The following is a 6,234-nucleotide window of genomic DNA, read 5'->3' on the forward strand; positions in this document are numbered from 1 at the left end:
AGAGTGACCGGCGCCTGATCGGGTCGGGTCTTCACTGTACCCACTAAATCTACCCCAATGGGGCCAGCTCAGAGCCTGGATCCAGGCTGCCATATGGATGTAGCCAGAGACCCCTGCAGTACAAACTGCCCTCTCCCAGCACTGATCCCGTGGAGACGGGACCAAAAGCATCACCTGCCCGACCTCTGCCCTTCCTCCCCTCTAGGCTTCCAGCCCCACATCTGAAAGCTGGGGGAGAGGAGAGGGGAAGAGAAAGGATTATGGGGAGCCAGCAGCAGGGGCAGAGGGCACACAGGCTGCTGGCTGGGGGGATGCAGGGGCAGAGGGGGCACAGGCTGCTGGCTAGGGGTGCACAGGAGTAGAGATGGTGCAGGCTGCTGGCTGGGGGCACATGGGCAGAGGGAGTGGAGGGGCAGAGGGGGTGCAGGCTGCTGGCTGGGGGGGCACAGGGACAGAGGGGGCACAGGCTGCTGGCTAGGGGTGCACAGGAGTAGAGATGGTGCAGGCTGCTGGCTGGGGGCACATGGGCAGAGGGAGTGGAGGGGCAGAGGGGGTGCAGGCTGCTGGCTGGGGAGGTGCAGAGACAAGAGAAGTGTGAGTATAATGTTGAGATAGCTTCTGTGGCCAGGGATGGGGAGGGGGGAGTGCAGCAGCAGGAAGGGAGGAGCCCAGAAGGGGAGGGGGGGTGTCCCAGAGCAGACACACTGCCAGGGTTCCCCCTGCTGGTAGCGCTGGGAATTGGCTCATACCTGCTCACCAATTGGTGTCTCCTATGTCAGTCAGGTCCAGACCTGCCTCGCTCCTGGGCTGCAGCCTCCTCTTCAGGACACGGCCACTCCAGTGTCTCTTGGCCCCTCTCAGGCCTGGCCTCAGGCCCTGCAGCCTGGGAGTGAGGCCAGAACAGAGCTCCCCAGCCCTGCCTGCCTTTCCCCAGCCCTGCCCTGTGTCAGGAAGCCTCCAGCTTCCCTGGCAGCCAGGTCCCGTCTGCTCCTGGGCTAGAGCCAGAGCGAGCCCTCCCCTCTCCCTCCTGGAGCCCTTCGTTAGACAGACCCCAGCAGTGCCCCAATTAGCAATAAGGCCTCAGCTGGGGCTGCATGCTCAGCCCTCACTCAGGGCTGGGTTTTGCCTGTAAAGGGCCAGTGCAGGGCAAATGCCCTGTGGCAGGGGAGTAATGAGGGGGGAGGGGAGAAAGGCCCCAAGGAAGAAGACCCCCTGGCAGGAATGGCAGAGCAGGGCAGAGGAGGCCCATGAGTGATGGAAAAGTCCCGGCCTTTCATTGCCCGGGGCAGTCTCTGGCCACAGAGGAGACTTGCACAGCTGCAGGGGGCAGGCAGGAGAGCGCTGGGGCCCTGCTGTAAGGGCCGCTGTGCCCTGCAGACTCAGCCGAGGGGGGGAGCTGGTCCCAGCGCGATGGAGGGGTGGGTGGGGAGAGCTGCTGTCACGGATCATGGGTCATGTGAGTGGTTGGCATGAGTGAATTCACAGTAAGCGAGCTGACGAGAGGCCATTCTACGGGCCAAGTCAGTGCCCCGAAGGATTGTGGGCTTGTTTACAACTCTGAGAGAAAGGACTGTGTGAAAGTAAAGACCGTGTGTGCTGAGGAGACAAAGCAGTGCAGCAGGAGGAAATGATCCAGAGTAACAAGGGAGGAACCTGACCCAGGACACTCCGTTGCTTATCACTCCTGGCTAGGTGAGCAGAATTGGGTGTTGGAAGCAGGGTGCTCCAAGATTGGTTGCAAACACACCCACCGGTGGTGAGATCATCGGACATCACCCCCCTGGAACTGCCCCTTGCCGAGGGGATAGACACCACATCAATTTCCCACGTAAATCGGAGTCCATCAATTCAGCATACTGGGGGGACGTGCACGTCGGACTTCCGCCGCAACCGAATTAACCAACATTACCTGGGGTCTGGCCAGCCCCGGAGGGTGAGTGGGATGTGTGAGTGTGTCTGTGAGTGTGTGTGTTACAACTGGGTTAAGAATTAGGCTGCTAAATTGGGTTAAGAATTAGACTGTTAATTACTCAGTTGAAGCATTGCTTTTAGCCTGCTTTTAATGCTTTTTAATTGCATCTTACTAAAATATAAACATTGCTTCTGAATGGCTCCTGAGTTGCTGACAAGAAAGGCATATTAAATGTGTATTTGGGCTACTGTGGATTCCTTGTTCTGTAATGTCCATCAAATGTCCTGCACAACCGTGCCCTCTTGCCACATGGCTGGAGGTCAGCCGACTGATGTCTGTCACCAGGACTCTGAGGTGGAGCTGCAGGACCATGGAGCAGTCGGAAATGGCTGGTAGCCAGCCACCAGGGACCCTGCTTGCCCTTACCCTGGTCCCAGGGCAGCAAACCCTCCACCAGCCTTGCTCCGAGCATGGCTCCGCACCTGCAGGGCAAGCGCCGATGCCGGCGGTGTGTTGGCTGCACCAGCAGGGCAGGCCCCAGGATAACGTAAACTGCGTGGCTGCCCAGGGTCCCCCCACAGCTGTGTGCCCCTCCCACTGCTCTCAGAGGCGTGCTGGGATGGGCTGCTCCAGCCACACCTGCTCCCCTAGAGAGGCTTGTACCACTTGGTGGGGAGGGGCCCAAGGGGCCTGGCTTCCATGTGCGGCGGACAGCTGGGCTCCCCCTTGGTGCAGGCCCCATCTCCCCACTGCCCCCAGGTGTCTGTGCTGGGCCTGGGGCAGCGCTGACAGTCACAGGACGCAGCGATCCCGCCCGGGCCCCAGGCCCACCAGCCATTGAGAAGGGCCGGCTGGACTGCGCAGGGCGGCTTTTATCCAGCCCGGATTGACTCTGGGCACTCAGAGGCCCAGCGTTTGTAACGCCGACAGCACTGCTCAGCCACAGTGCGGGGATTGTTGTCGCTCTTTGAAAACACCCTGGATCCCACATGTCAGAAACAACAGGGACCTACAGCCCTTCGCTCTCATACTGAGCCCTGCCCGTAACGCGCCTGTCGGGGGAGAGGCCTGTCACAGGGGTATGAAACAGAAACTTCGTATGAAAGAAGAGACAAAAACCGCAATGAGTGTAATCGTGGACCCATTGAAGTTAATGCTAAAACTCCAGTTAACATTAGTGCAGAATCAGTCACCTTTTCCCTACACACAGACACACACGCACACTCTCTCTCTTGTGCACGCTCTCACTCTCTCTCCAGAGAGAACATCCACCTTCAAATACACAGAAAAACAGCAGAGATTAAGTCTCCCTGATGTAGTCATTCCTTTAGGGTAGATGAGTCTCAGGGTGCATCTACACAGCAGTGCTATTTTGGAATAGCAGCCGTTGTTCCGAAATAACGTTGAGAGCGTCTACACAGCAATTCTGTTATTTTCAAATTAATTTGAAATAACAGGCGGCTTATTCTGTAAATCTCGTTCCATGAGGAATAAATCTCCCAAAATAGCTATTTCCAATAGCGGTCGTGTGGATGCTCCGCTGCTGCTATTTTGAAATAGTCCCTCCCCAGAGCCATTCAGAGTCATTACTCCCCAGTGCTTTCTGGGGCTCTAACTTGAGGTAGCGCATCCACATTAGGGGAGCCTTCCTTGGACTAGTTTTGAGTCTTCCCTGTAGTGTGGATACGCTATTTCGAAACAAGCTATTTAATTTTTTTTTTCAAAATAGCGGTGTCAGGGGGTACGCCCCTGTCAGGGGTTTCAGCCCCCTCCTACCGGGCCTATAGAGTACCCAAAGTCCCAACGTAAAAGTCCAGGCCCCTCTATCGGGGCATATATGGTACTAGAGGCCTAGCTGCTCTGAGAAGCCTCCCCTGGCCCGGGGTTTGCTTCTCCAGGGAAGGGAAAACGGGTGGTAGGGGGACCCAGGCCCTCCCTCTCCACCGGGTCCCAGCCTGGCCTCCTCCCTCACTCTGCGGCCTCCCTGACTGCCAGGCTCCTTCTGCCTTTATACCCGGCCGCTGCTGGGAGCATGCCCAGCAGGGTCAGAGGGGCGGGGCTTCCTCCGCCAGCTGGGCCTGGGCTATCCCCTGTTCATCAGTGCGGGGCCGTCTGTCCCGTCACACAAGGATATTTAAACCCTGGGCTTCATTCGCAACTCCAGTTGCCCTCATTTGCCTACCTAGCTCGAACTAACAAGCTAGTGTAGACGTACCCTCAGTGTTTGAAATGTGTTACACTTTCAATTACATTTTACAATACAGCTTTGAAAGGAGGTGCGGGTGGAAGCTGATTGGCTGAGGCTGGGGGAACAATCACTATATAAAGGCGGTAACGGTGGGATCAGGACCTGGGGGAGGAGCAGAAGCTGCAAGAGGCCCATGCAGAAGAAGGCACGTGGGGAGCAGCTGCAGCCTCCCCCCCCCCCCCAGAATTCCAAGGTTGCCCCGTCAACGGCTGCTTCAGCTACCCAGCCAGCCCAGGGCGGCGAGAAACAGCTACCCCAGCGGCCCAGCAGCTTCTGTCTCTGCCCCCAGGGGGCAGCATCTGCCTCAGTGGCTCCCCCTGGGGGCTGGGGCTGCACTGTCTAGTCAGCTGCTTCTACCAGGGAGTGAGCAGCACAGCCCTCCCCATCGCAACCCCCTGAGAGGAGCTGCCATTGGAGCAGCTCCACCTTCGCTGCTGTGGGCAGCCCCATTAAGTCTCTACAACCTCCCAGCTCCCTGCCCTAAGCCCCCATCTCCTGCTCTGATGGCTGCATCCCCCCCCCCATCGCTTAGACCCAAAGATCTCCCAGAGCTCTTCCTTGAAACCTCCATCCCTCACCCCCTGCCCTGATCTCCCAGCACCTGCCCTGACTCCTCACTCCACTCCCTGCCCTGTATCTCGCACCCCTCCCAACCTGCCCTGAGCTCCGAACACACCCAGCTCTCTGCACTGAGCCCCCCCCCACACACACACCTCCAACCCCTGCCTGACTCCTGCGTCCCCCCACTGAAAGAATGAAGGACTCTGGGAACTCCGGGTACAGCTGCAGTGTTGCTATATATGGGGCTGGGCCTACCATGCGGCAACTAAATAAATAATTATATCTGCTTGCAAAGAATTCCTGCTTGTCGGGCTCGTCTTGTTCGGAGTCTCCCCGTCTGCCGCAAGGGAATGGAGGGTTGGAGTCTGGCGGGAGCTGCACGGTGCCCCACTCACTTTGGTACCGCGTTGCCGCTCACGCACGTCTCCAGCAAGTACCAGAGCCCCCGACGAACCGACAGAGCCGCTGGGTCTTGCTTAGTGGAGATTGGCCAGAAAGGGCTCAGGCACAAGGGGATTCACTGCCCAGGGCAGCGCCACCTGCTGGTTGCCTCAGGAATTGGTTTTCTCAGCTAAGACACTCTCTGCTGATGGTGCCACAGAGTCTTCTGTATGACTGGGCTGTGCTACCATCTGGGCGCCCCCATTCGCGGGGAAGGGCAGGTATCTCACGGTATTGCACGACCCAGGACCCCCACCATTCTGTGTCCCAACACCATGATGCCTCTTCCCAACTCCCTCCACCATGATTAAGGGCAAAGCAGCAGATGCCAGACCCACAGGTGCCCTTCGATAGCTCAGCTGGCAGAGCAGAGGGCTGTCGTAGGAACTCGGCACATTATCCTTAGGTGGCTGGTTCAGCTCGAAGGAAAGTGTCTTAAATTAAAGCTCCTAATTCGAACTACTGTTACTCCTCCTGCAATGAGGAGTAACGATAGTTCAAATTCGGAGCTTTAATTTGAACTACCTAGCCCGTGCCACGTGTAGCTGCGGGCAGGGAGTTCGAACTACTGGATATTTAAAAATGACAGCGCCCGGGAACATGCAAATAGAGTCCAGGATATTTTAATCCCAGGCTTCATTTGCAAGTTCGAATGACTACATTAGACACCCTAGTTCGACCTAGGGTGGCTATTGTAGACATACCCTTTGAGGCAGGGGTATGACACCATCGTGGTTCCTCATTGACTCCCCGCCCAGAAGAGCCTCTTGGAATCAGCTGAGGAACAAGGCCTGGGCTGGGGGAAGAGCTGGCGCCAGGGTAGAAGAGTTTCTAGCGTGCGACAGGAAGACCTGGGGGTTTCCACTGCAAGCAAGGGCAGCTCGTCCCTTCAGAGCCGGGGGCCAGGAACATCAGCTCAGGCAGAGACCTGCTGACTTGTTCCACTTTCTGGTGCAGGTTCAAAAGGGACGGAGACTCCCCAATGTCCTTGGGAACAAGGTGAGACAGTTCGGGGCTCCCCCAGGCCAGTAACTGTTTCACCCTCTGTCTTCCTTGTACAGGGGGTGCCCCT

This window comes from Pelodiscus sinensis, chromosome 19, assembly GCF_052426305.1.
Source record: "Pelodiscus sinensis isolate ZL-2025 chromosome 19, ASM5242630v1, whole genome shotgun sequence".
Taxonomy (NCBI): domain Eukaryota; kingdom Metazoa; phylum Chordata; order Testudines; family Trionychidae; genus Pelodiscus; species Pelodiscus sinensis.